Consider the following 13,840-nt stretch of genomic DNA (forward strand, 5'->3'; position numbering starts at 1 on the left):
GCCGGATCTCAGCTCACTGCAAGCTCCGCCTCCCGGGTTCACGCCATTCTCCTGCCTCAGCCTCCCGAGTAGCTGGGACTACAGGCGCCCGCCTCGTCGCCCGGCTAGTTTTTTTTTTTGTTTTTTTTAGTTGAGACGGGGGTTCACCGTGTTAGCCAGGATGGTCTCCATCTCCTGACCTCATGATCCGCCCGTCTCGGCCTCCCAAAGTGCTGGGATTACAGGCTTGAGCCACCGCGCCCGGCCAAGGAACAACAGTTTTCAACATTTAACTCCAGATTCTGGCGGGCAAAGAGGTGTCACAAGCAATTCCCAGAATCTGTTTATGCATCAAAGAAACAGATTAAATAAGTGCGTTTAATTAATAACAGCTTGCATACACCACTATTTTTCAAATGTATATTGAATTGGCATAGAAATGAAAATTCATCCACCACAATCACTGACATAACAGTAAATTTTTGTTACTAAGCATTTTCTTAACCAACTAATGCTGGAAGAATAATCTTTGGAGTCAGTAACAATTTTTGACAAAATTTTGGAAATATCTGAATGAACCCAACCTCCTGTTCTACTCTCCCCTGCTTGTAATCTGATTGGCTAAAGGCTGGAAATAATTGACACATAGGAACAACCCAGAGCAGGTCTTTTTAAGTAGCTTCCAAGGCAAGGCAAACATGATGCCTAACTCTAGGCATCACTGAGAACCCTGACATTAATCTATAACTCTTCTATGCTCAAATACACAGGGTATTACAATTTACCCAGAATCCAGGGACTCTACTACATTCAGGAGGTAGAAAAGCCTGCATGCCAAAACCCTTCCTTTGCCCTACAAATTACATTTGCAGACATAAAACACAAGTTTGTTCAAAAGGTGTTTTACTCCCAAAATGTTTGAATGGCAAGTCTTACAGATATAATCTATGTGACTCCTTGAATATGCCAAGATTCTCTTTATAATTTCTAGAAAATAAGTGCCAATGTCAATATTATTAACCTATTATCAAAGGTATGAACACAATGATTTTTAAATTGTGATTAAATGTTGAAGTACCTGGAACTAATTAAAATGTGAGTGACTATAATCCTAAGTACCTTTATAATATGTATTTTATTTTGTACCCGAGTGAGGATATGAAATTGACTCTCAGACTTAAAAGTATTTTTGTCCTTTCTCCCTCATTTCATGAAACAAAGCAATCTAAATAGACTTTAAAATAGTTTCATGTTGCTTTGCATAATTTAATGGCCAAATATTTTTTCCCAGTCTTTTATCCCCTGGGGTAGTGATTTTCCTTTGAGCTCCTTATCTAATTGCTGTAAATGACAATATGAATTATGTGTAGAGAACAATAAGAAAAGAAAACTCACTATACGCAGTCTGATATTTGGCTGATACACATCCACATAGCTGCACTGGTGGCTAAGAAAGTCTTGGGTGTTGGTTGGTAAACAGCTATCCCACTGATCCCTCACCCAGGACTCTGGGCCTCTCCCCAGTCTAGAAAGTAAGGGTTCCTTTGGGCACTCAGAAGGCCTGGAGGACCTCATATGTCACAGAGATGATCAGATATCATCACTGGCTGCACAAATCTTATTTAACCACTTCTAACTCCAAACTGATAATTTTGGATTAAAGGTAACGGAAAACTTTTTAAAAAGCACAACATCATAGCAATGCTGAAAAGAAAGAATAGGAAATTTCTAGGTGAAAAAAACAGAAAGAGATCTTAAACTGACACCAAAGTCCTCTGGGGAATACCAAATTGGTGCCAGTTGGCACCTAGAGATTAAGAAGTGACTGTCCATTTTGAGCAGAAGAGGCGGCCTGGGTCCTCACACAAGAAGGCATCAGAAACCAAGGTCACTGCCAAAAGCAGGTCACTGGAAGGGCTGCCTCTTTTGTGGAAATTTTTGTCCATTATCCAGGGGAGAGGCAGGGAAACCTGTTGTTTTTGTGTTCTGATAGAAGGGTCTCCTTATGAGAAATTTTAACTCCTAGCCTCTTCAACATGCAGATGTGGGGATCAAATTTAAAATATTTACCTATGATATGGACAGTCTCATTCCAATTCATGAGACACTCATGTCAGTCCTGTGCAACAACTGGAGCTGGCAGGGAAACAAAAGGTAAAACAAACCTCTAGAATCATGTCCATAACCCAGGCACAAGGGATATTCCTCACCCTTGGGAACTCCACAGCGACAGCAACAAAACTATGAATGATGAAAGCAAATCTCTCACAAGTGAGAGGGAGTGATCAGATGTAAAGAAATGATGAATTAGCATCTGAAGTCATTGAGATAATGCAAGGCTAAGAAAGAAATTAGAAAATAACTTCGGTTAAAATAACTAAAGTGATAAAACAAATGATAGAAAGAACACACCCATCTAGAAAATAATGGGTGGATCTGAGAAACTAAATAGAACCTTATAAGTGAAAATTACAGTCATTGAAATAAAAAGTAAATGAGCTTAATAGCAGATCAGGCAACAGGTAGGAAGAACTGTAATTTAAAAGGTATATTTAAGGAAGTCATCCAGAATGCAGCATAGTGAAATAAAAAAGTAAAAATAGATGAAATAGAGCCAAATAGCTATACAAAACATTGAACAAAAGTTCTGGAAAGAGAGAGTAGAGAATGAGGAAGAGGTGGTATTGAGTGATAATGGCTGTGGGTATTTCCGAATTTAAAGACACGAGTTTTCAGATGATAGAAGTGAATTCTGATGGAGGGATACACATGATCTCATGCATGGCTGGTAGGAGTAAATATTCCAAACTCCTTTAAGAGTTCTTTGTAACATCTAAATGTTTGATTCCACCTCCCCTTCCCATTCTTGCAGTCTTCTGAAGCTTGGGAAATGGTTACTCCATCTTTCCAGTTATTCAGCCTGCTAACCATGAATAAATACTTGATTTATCTTTGTGACACCCAGTATCCAGTTCATCTGGAAATTCAGATGGGTCTATCCTCAAAACATATCCAGAATCTAACCACTTGCCAACACAAACACTGCTACCTCTTTGTTTTGAGATGCCATTAACTGTTGCCTGGGAGACTGTAATGTCCTCCTCATAGACTTCTCTAATTCTACCCTATTTCCAACACGGCAGCACCAGTGAAATTTAAAAAGAAGAGTTATGCCATGTCACTCCTCTGCCACACTAAACTGACCTTGAGGGCTGGCTACCCCAGGGCCTTTGTGCTGTTTCCCGACACCTGCTTAGCTCACTTCACCTTTGTGGAGTCTTTGCACAAATTTACCTTTTCAATGAGTCCACCCTATCATAAAATTGCAGTCCTGCCACCATATCCCACCATGAGATTCACAATTCCCTTTACTCTGCTTCAATTTCCTGTAACACATACTATTTCCTATTATGTTATATAGTTTATTTATTATGGTTATTATTTATTACCTGTGTTCTCCTAACAGCGTATGTACTGCACCGGGCTGGAACTTTTTTTTTCAGTAGAGCAGGATTCAATGCGTAGAAAATACTCAATAGATAACTGATTGAATCAGTGATTCTGGCAAAGCTAAGTATGTGTACACTGTATGAGCTGGTTTAGAGGACATCTGTATTTTCCTGTATGTTTGAAATATTCCTTTAGTAAAGCAAGCTGAAATTTCCTAAGTAAAAAAATATTTAATGATCTGAAGATCATGAAGAAAAGGGAGACTGGCACTATTTATCTTCTAAAGGAACAGACCAACTTTACATTATTAAAAAAAGACAATTTGAGTATATATTTTCATCGAGCATACTTCAAAGTTATTATTATCATTATTATTTTTTATTGATGGATTTGCTTCAAAATAGTGTAGCAAAAATCCATAAGAAATCTAAGCTAGAACATAAAGAACACTTGCGTAAAGTCTACATTGCTGCTTAAATTCCTCTAGCTTTCAATGTTTCTCCACTTAGTCAATTGCTTGCCATGATATTTTGAAAGTCTTATTATAGAGACCAGGGCAAAAGAAATGAATACTTGGAATGTGATTTAAAGCAATGAAATGAAATAGTGGTTGTTGAAGAACACTAGCTTTAATAAAAGGACTAAAATAAAACCAAGACCCTAAAAGATTCACCCTGGAGGAGGCAGTGGATACCTCTCTGCCTTGGGGTTCTCTAATCAAGCAGTGTTCTCCACTCACTCTGGCCCCCGCCATGTGCTGAGCACCCCCACCCCGACCCCTTATACAGCTGTCCAACAATAGACACATTCTTCCCCTTAGTTCAGCTGAGATGATTGGAGCTTTTAAAACTAAGAGAAAGAAATGGAGAAATAAACAGATCACGGAAGAGGTACAAAAACAATTTTGTTTTGCTTTTAGAGCACAAGTTTCCGATCTTACCATTTTGCCCTCTCTCCAAGGTTCCCAGGCACGCCTGACCGTACTGAAACCCTGACAGGCTGATCACAGTCACGGCTCTTTCTCTGTGTTTCTTATTTATATCTTCCTGGCCTGTTTCCCATGGAGGACATCACTCTGAAATCTCCAGGAGCTTTTCCTAGGAATCCTATCACCTTTTTGGTGAACAGACAGGCTACATGCCGATTCTAGAGCACACTCAAGTGGCTGATACCAGAAACGAGCTCCCTGCACCCTTACACAGAGACACACACCTTCCTTCCTGCAGGACTAGGATTATAACCATATCTCAGTATAAGAAAATACTAGAAAGCATGTAGAACAATTATAATAAGAAAAGGATTTTTCTTTTATGGGTAGAAACAAATTTTCTTTTATACTTGAAATATGAAAAGGTGCACAAGATTATTGTTATAATTATTATTATCTTCATTTAATCCATGCCATCTTTTTTTTCCCCTACATTACTTATTAACCCCTAGAAAACAGAGTTGTCTTTATAGCATATTCTAAAAATGCAGGCTGAAGCAAAAGAAATTCTGTTCTTTAGTGCTAACGTACAATTTCCAGCAAAAAACTAGGACAATGTACCATTTATGTTTTATATTGCAGTAGGACTTTGAGCCTTTTCCAAAAGCCCTTTCACAAAATTGATAGATTATTCTTCCTATTAAAAGAGTCTTTTATTCTGGGTGCCAGACCTAGTTCTTAGGGTTGAAATATTGCTTTAGCTTTTTTTGCGACCACAGTGGCATTTCACTGCTGAATAAAGTTACAAATTGTGTACCTAATTCTCCAGGGCACAAAAAACTCTCAAAGGGCTTGAAATGGGCACAAGGTGGGGGATGCGTTTGTTTGTTATTCCTAAATAGACCGGGTAAGAGTCCATGAACCCATGAAAATTTCTATCAGGCTGTATGCTGTGTATCAAAAGGAGCATTAGGTTGGAAATAGGAGTTTTAGGCCTTTATCGGCTACTAAGTGATACCGTCACTGTAACAGTGGACAATGAAAAGTGAGCATATAATAATAATGACAATTTATTGAGTGTTTTGTAAATATCACATGCTTGTTGTACATTCTCTCTGATCCCCTCCACTATTCTGCAAAGTAGGAATTATTATCTTTGTTTTAAAATAAGAAAATTGAAGGAGGGTATAGAGATGAGTTAATTAGTATAGCTGGTAAGAGATGTGGTTAGAATTAGAATACAGAGCTTTCTAAGGGTTATGATTTTCTGGAGTATTATGATGTGCCCCAAATGACTTTAACTTTCTACACCTTGGTTTTCTCATCTATATAGTAAAGACATCTGATAAAATGACATCTAAGGCTCCTTCTAGGTGTAAAACGTTATAATGTCTAGAACATAAGCTTAGCTACATGTAGCAGCAAGCATGAAATAAAACTAGCTCAGTTCCACATCAACATCTACTTGAAATTACTTATGCATACAGCCAGAGCCAAGGGATGATAAAAACTGAGAGCCAGCAAGGGGTGAAACTGTTGTGTGTGGCCCAGTTGCTATCCTCAGTGGCTTGGTGATATAGGAGGGGCCACAGAACCTTGAACGGAATAGGGAGGAGCTAATTCAGAGGCATCTCTTCAAGCTCACTTGAAAACCACATCTTCAGTGGGGTCATGGTCTCTTCACTGCGGATGGAGGCAGCTTGAAGAGACTTTTAAAACTTTCCGCTCCAGGAAAAAGGTAACTGGGACAACTGAGCAGCCAGGTTCAAGACTGAAAGTCACATTTACATTTATCAGAGTTCACAATATTTTTCCTCCAAGCTTGTTCTAAGGTCTTATGAACTCAATTTATAGTAAAGAATTCAAGAAAGTTCTCAGCTTTTGTACAGGGCCAGGGTGTGAAACAACCCTGGGGGCAAAGAAATAGGCTTAAAAGGAAGAAGTTAGCAAAAGGCCTTCGTGCAGTCATGACCATGTCTGTCCTCGTGTTCTTTATTCCTCTTTTGTTCATCCCCTGCATCCAACGCATGTGTCCTCCTCAGTGTCCTTCCCATATGGATGTAGAATTCTCCCACTCCAATGATCACTGTTCCTACCCTAGTCTAAGCTACCATCAGCCTGGATGCCCTGCTCCTCTTCTTCCCTCGCTAGGAATCATCTTCTTGCAGAAGTTGTACTTTAAAGTATAAACTGGGTCATGCCGCTCCCTTGCTTAAAGCCCATTAATGGTTTCTCAATGCACTTAGCGTCAAAAGCACACTCTTCCTCTTTGCCTAGGAGGCCCTCCATAGTCTGGGAAGGCCACCTTGCTAATCTCATCTCAGGCTACCTCCTCTGCTGACAGCTTTGCAGCCACCTTGGCTTTCCTTGTCTTCTCTGGATGGTCCAAGTGTCCTCCACTGTCAGAGCTTTGCACAGGCTGCTGCTTTCAGTTAGAATGCTCCCATACCTGCTTTGCTCATGGCCACCTCCTGCTTATCCTGCAGACCACAGGTTAGGTGATATCTCTTCGGAAACGTCCATTCTGGCTACTGTATGTAATTAGATGGCATTCTCCCCACTTGTTACCTCCTTATAACAACACATTGCTTGCTTTCTTCACAGTGCTTATTGCAAACTGTTTTATTATTTATGAAAGCTTCGTGGGGGGCAGGAAGCATTGTTTTCTTTTCCACCTTTGTGCCTAGAGCCTAGTATGGGCCTTGGTAATTATAGGGGCCTGCTGCTCTCCCCTTCTGCTTGTTTTAGTCCTCGGCTTTCCTTGGGTCTTGGTTTAAAGCTCACTTCCTCAGGGAGGTCTTTCCTGTCCCCTAGATTAAGCCAGATAGGTCCCCTGCACTTCGTTTCCATAATTTCCTGTCAATCCCAGCCATAACGCTCAACACATTTCACTACCATTATTGTTTGTGTTTGTCGTCCCTGCTATTCTCTAAGACTATTACTCATGGTGACAAAGACTGTCTTGTTCACCCCAGATGGCTGGCACCAACATCTTGCACAGGACTAAATCAGGAAATGATGAAGAGAAAGAAACGGTTATTGAAAGAGTGTGAAGGGTAGGTGAAAGAGATGACTCACAATTTCTACAAAGTAATTAATTAATTAATTCAAATATTCCTTGTCAGCCACTCTCACATCTGATATCTGATTCTTTTTCTTTCCTTTTTTTTTTTTTTAGACGGAGTCTCACCCTGTCGCCCAGGCTGGAGTGCAGTGGCGCAATCTCAGCTCACTGCAACCTCCGCCTCCCAAGTTCAAGCAATTCTCCTTTCTCAGCCTCCTAAGTAGCTGGGACTACAGGCGCATGCCACCACGCCCAGCTAATTTGTATTTTTAGTAGAGGCGGGGTTTCACCATATTGGTCAGGCTGGTCTCGAACTCCTGACCTCAGGTGATCCACCCACTTTGGCCTCCCAAAATGCTAGGATTACAGGTGTGAGCCACTGCACCCAGCCCTGATTCTTAATTATGCAAAATAAAGCACACAGCACTGAGCGACATTCATTAATCCCGTAATAAATATCTATTTACAAATATGATCTGAGTACCTATTATGCGCCAAGCTAGCGTTACATAGCTTGGACATGAACAAGGATATGAATATTTATGCAATGAGGTAAATAGGATACATGACATATGAATGATATAAAACAAATGCATTCGGAACCCAGATCTGGAACGTGACATATTAGCAATGAGGTTTGTCTGTGGCTTCAAGAATAGGGGAGATTTCCATAAGGCCCGATGTCGGTAGAATGTCCTTCAAGAAAATGGAAAGGCATCGGTACAGAGGAGGAAAAACCTGAGATGGACATGAGACTTGGCTGGGATTCGAGAGTTTTGCAGACCACTGGGAGGTAAGTTTGGAAGGCCCGGTAAAGGCACCGGATCCAGAAGTGCCTGGCATGCAGAGATGAGCACGTGGGCTTTTATCCAATAGAGAGAGGCCATCTCCTGGCAGCTTTGAGAGTGAAGAGTGGCATGATTGTGGGTGCTTAAGGGGACAAGTGCCATAGTGGAGTCCTGTAACTGGGCAGAGAGAGACTAGACTGAATTTGCAAGGCTTTGTTTTCAGGCATAAGGTAACAAGGACATTCTCTAGAAAGTAGCAACAGAAATAGAAAACAAAAGAGGAATGAGTTTCTACAAAAGAAGAACTAGCCTAGCAGGCTATGGTGGCTTATAGCTCTTGGGACAGAGCTCGGAGTTTAAGGTGGAGATAAAATGATTACATTTTTCACAATGTAAAGAAGTTGTAATATTTGCCTCATCTTCCTTATTTATAAAATGACACTAATAATTCTACAAACTTCTTTTCTGGGAATACTGTTGCCTTTTGAAAATAATCACAAATGTTTTTAGTTCCATAGAGATACAGGTGTTATTAATAAATTGTCTTTTGAATTATACTTCATTTTGCATATCTTGAAAATTACAATAAAACAAATTGAAAATTAAATGTCAATAAAATGACTGTGAGTTTCCTAACTCACTGTGTGTGAGCCATGTGTAATTCAGAAGTCTTATTCAAAGATTAGAGGAAGTCCTTTGATAAATTTCTCAGGGAAGAAGCAGAATCCAACAAGGTCTTTTCTGTTTAATCAAAATATAGAATTTAAGCAATTTAAATTGACTTAACCTAGCATCACATCAACTTAAATTTTTTTCATTAAAAAATCAACATGTTATATCTCATGTAAGTTTTCTTCTGAATAAATATGAATTAAAATGCAAAATTTAGTTCCTTCTTTTCTAGCACTCGAACACAAGGATCTTAATAATTTTTGAAAACAAAAGCTCCACAAATCTTATGCCATTAGACACCACATTTTTTTTTCTATTGTTAGAGTTTAAAAAATAAAGAAAAAAGAAAACGAATTGACCTAATATGACCTCTTTCTCATAAATTATATTAAAATTTGAAGCTATGCTAAAAACTCATTTTTAAGCATTGATCCATCTTTCATTTTCTGTGTTTGATAGTAGACAAATCACTTATTTTCTTATTCAACTCCCATCCATAACAATAATTTAAAACCAGCTAATAAACATTATGGTTTGTTAGAACTGCTACCGATTAAATCTTAAGTGTCTAATACATATAAATATAAACAGAATGTAATTAGAGCTATTTAAAGAACCAATTTTTAACTGAGATTAACCATACTTTCCATTTGCTGAGGATAAACAGTCATAAATGAAACCCATTGCTGAGCAAGAAGCAATTATTTCAGTTTAAAATATTAATATGCACCGCCTTTTAAAAAGCCATGGAAAATCATTTATGCAGTGCGCTGTACAGACTCAAGTCATACCCAAAAGGAAGAATGGGATAGCGTTTGAGTCCTAATTGAGAAGCAATCAACTGAGGTACGGCATGTCCTTACCCTCTATGAGGTCCATTAAACTCTTCCCTTCAATTAGCGCATTGTCCAACATCATATCCCTATGTATGTTTAAGTGTGATTTAAAAGCACACAGACAAAACACACACACACAAAGGGGAATTTTACTGTAGAAAAATCAATTTCATCAACCTGTTTCTAGAAATAATTGAGACACATTCATAACCTAATAACGGATTTGAGCATATTAAATAAAGACAGCCAGGAAGAGAAGGAAATGCAGACATCCCATACACCTTAATTTCACATTTCTCACCTAAAAATACACAAAAAATATATTGAGTCTGATTGAATGCAGCTAACTATTCAATTCTACAATATTTCTTGTGATATTGTAGGCTGACTAAAAAGCTTGGTTTGGGCTAGAATTAAAGTCAGTGTAGTTAAATGCCTGCATTTTTAGTTGCTGATATGAATTAACCACAGGTCAAATCCAGTTACAATGAGCACCATTATCACAAAATGCTTCCAAGCTGGTCCCGAAAGTCTTCAGAATAGGGCTTTGTTAATTTCATCACAGTGACACCCACTAATGGAAGACACAAGATAGACCTATTAACCCTTGATTTGCTGGAAATGGCTACAGTCTTTGGAAGCCTATTTGGTTATGTCTCTGAATATAATGCGGTACTGGATGGGGGTGTGAGTATTTCAATATTAGATGACAAAAGTTCATAGAATAGATTTGTGCTATTAACAGTTCATGGTTGTGAGTATAATTGGTGTACTATTTTAAAATGGGACTTAGTTTATTCATGACAACCAAATTTCTTTTTTTTTTTTTTTTTGAGATGGAGTCTTGCTCTGTCACCCAGGCTGGAGTGCAGTGCACTCACTGCTCTGCAAGTGATCTCTCACTGCAAGCTCCGCCTCCCGGGTTTACACCATTCTCCTGCCTCAGCCTCCCCAGTAGCTGGGACTACAGGCGCCCGCCACCTCGCCCCGCTAGTTTTTTGTATTTTTTAGTAGAGACGGGGTTTCACCGTGTTAGCCAGGATGGTCTCGATCTCCTGACCTCGTGATCCGCCCGTCTCGGCCTCCCAAAGTGCTGGGATGACAGGTTTGAGCCACCGCGCCCGGCCTACAACCAAATTTCAAGGCAGATGAATTTAGTAGATGATTGGCAGTTATGGTGATATGCCTTGAACTGTAAATACAATTTATGATTTTAGGACCACACCTTTTTTTTTCTGATTGGTAACTGCAAGACAATATATTTATTACTCTTTCTAAAGTTCAATTCAGGAACTTCTAACCTCAGGTTTGATTAGGCTTCAGAAAAGATTCATGTAGTCACACATTTTCTTATTTTATTTTATTTTTTATTATACTTTAAGTTCTGGCATACATGTGCAGAACCTGAAGGTTTGTTACATAGGTATACACGTGCCATGGTGGTTTGCTGCAACCATCAACCTGTCATCTACATTAGCTACTTCTCCTAATGCTATCCCTCCCCTTGCCCCCGACTCCCTGGCAGGCCCCAGTGTGTTATGTTCCCCTCCATGTGTCTATGCGTTTTCATTGTTCAACTCCCACTTATGAGTGAAAATATGCGGTGGTTTGTTTTCTGTTCCTGTGTTAGTTTCTTGAGAAACTTCCAGCTTCATCCATGTCCCTGGAAAGGACATGATCTCATTCTTTCTTATGGATGCACAGTACTCCACAGTGTGTATGTGCCACATTTTCTTTATCCAGTCTATCATTGATGGGCATTTGGGTTGGTTCCAAGTCTTTGCTATTGTGAACAGTGCTGCCATAAACATACGTGGGTGTGTGTCTTTATAGCATAATGATTTATAATCCTTTGGGTATATACACAGTAATGGGATCAGTGGGTCAAATGGTATTTCTGGTTCTAGATCCTTGAGGAATTGCCACGCTGTTTTCCACAATGGTTGAACTAATCTACACTCCCACCAACAGTGTAAAAGCCTTCCTATTTTTCCACATCCTCTCTAGCATCTGTTGTTTCCTGACTTTTTAGTGATCGCCATTCTAACTGGCGTGAGATGGTATCTCATTGTGTGGTTTTGATTTGCATTCCTCTAATGACCAGTGATGATGAGCTTTTCTTCATATGTTTTTTGGCCACATAAATATCCTCTTTCGAGAAGTGTTGTTCATATTCTTTGCCCACTTTCTGATGGGGTTGTTTTTCTTGTAAAATTGTTTAAGTTTCTTGTAGATTCTGGATATTAGCCCTTTGTCAGATGGATAGATTGCAAAATTTTTCTCCCATTCTGTAGGCTGCCTGTTCACTCTGATGATAGTTTCTTTTGCTGTGCAGAAGCTCTTTAGTTTCATTAGATCCCATTTGTCAATTTTGGCTTTTGTTGCCATTGCTTTTGGTGTTTTAGTCATGAAGTCTTTGCACATGCCTATGTCCTGAATGGTATTGCCTTGGTTTTCTTCTAGGGTGTTTATGGGTTTAGGTTTTACATTTAAGTCTTTAAACTGTCTTGAGTTAATTTTTGCATAAGATGTAAGGAAGGGGTCCAGTTTCAGTTTTCTGCATATGACTAGCCAGTTTTCCCAATACCATTTATTAAATAGGGAATCCTTTGCCGATTGCTTGTTTTTGTCAGATTTGTCAAAGATCAGATGGTTGTAGATATGTGGCATTACTTCTGAGGGCTCTGTTCTGTTCCATTGATCTACATATCTATTTTGGTACCAGTACCATGCTGTTTTGGTTACTGTAGTCTTGTAGTATAGTTTGAAGTCAGTTAACATGATGCCTCCAGCTTTGTTCTTTTTGCTTAGGATTGTCTTGGCTATATGCGCTGTTTTTTTTGGTTCCATATGAAATTTAAAGTAGTTTTTTCTAATTCTGTGAAGAAAGTCAATGGTAGCTCTATTGACTACCATTGAATCTATAGCATTGGGAATAGCATTGAATCTATAAATTACTTTGGGCAGTATGGCCATTTTCATGATATTGATTCTTCCTATCCATGAGATGGAATGTTTTTCCATTTGTTTGTGTCCTCTCTGATTTCCTTGAGTAGTGGTTTGTAGTTCTCCTTGAAGAGGTGCTTCACATTCCTTGTAAGTTGTATTCCTAGGTATTTTATTCTCTTTGTGGCAATTGTGAATGGGAGTTCACTCATGATTTGGCTCTCTATTATTGGTGTATAGGAATGCTGTGATCTTTGCACATTGATTTTATATCTTGAGGCTTTGCTGAAGTTGCTTATCAGCTTTAGGATATTTTGGGCTGAGACGATGGGGTTTTCCAAATATACAATTATGTCATCTGCAAACAGAGATAATTTGACTTTCTTCCTGTTGAATACCCTTTATTTATTTCTCTTGCCTGATTGCCCTGGACAGAACTTCCAACACTATGTTGAATAGAAGTGGTGAGAGAGGGCATTCTTGTCTTGTGCTAGTTTTCAAAGGGAATGCTTCCAGCTTTTGCCCATTCAGTATGATATTGGCTGTGGGTTTGTCATAAATAGCTCTTATTATTTTGAGATATGTTCCATTAATAGCTAGTTTATTGAGAGTTTTTAGCATGAAGGGGAGTTGAATTTTGTCAAAGGCCTTTTCTGCATCTATTGAGATAATTATGTGGTTTTTGTCATTGGTTCTGTTTATGTGATGGATTACATTTATTGATTTGTGTATGCTGAACCAGCCTTGCATCCCAGGTATGAAGTCGACTCCATTGTGATGGATAAGTTTTTTGATATGCTGCTGTATTCGTTTTGCCAGTATTTCATTGAAGATTTTGCATCAATGTTCATCAGGGATATTGGCCTGAAATTTTCTTTTTTTTGTTGTGTCTCTGCCAGGTTTTGGTATCAGGATGATGCTGGCCTCCAAAATGAGTTAGGGAGGAGTTCCTCTTTTTCTATTGTTTGGAATAGTTTCAGAAGGAATGGTACCAGCTCTTCTTTTTACCTCTGGTAGAATTCGGCTGTGAATCTGTCTGGTCCTGGGCTTTTTGTGGTTGGTAGACTACTAATCACTGCCTTAATTTCAGAACTTTTTATTGGTCTATTCAGGGATTAGACTTCTTCCTGGTTTAGTCTTGGTAGGGTGTATGTGTCCAGGAATTTATCCATTTCTT

At 39.0% G+C, this 13,840-nt stretch overlaps 1 pseudogene; it reads left to right on the forward strand.

Moving 5' to 3' along the window:
• Window positions 1-8,101: 8,101 nt before the first annotated feature.
• The window catches only part of LOC108516740 (cyclin-H pseudogene), a 27,130-nt pseudogene continuing 21,391 nt past the window's right edge, over window positions 8,102-13,840 (forward strand).

The sequence above is a fragment of the Rhinopithecus bieti genome, unplaced genomic scaffold (genome assembly GCF_001698545.2).
Source record: "Rhinopithecus bieti isolate Rb0 unplaced genomic scaffold, ASM169854v2 scaffold_38004, whole genome shotgun sequence".
NCBI lineage: Eukaryota > Metazoa > Chordata > Mammalia > Primates > Cercopithecidae > Rhinopithecus > Rhinopithecus bieti.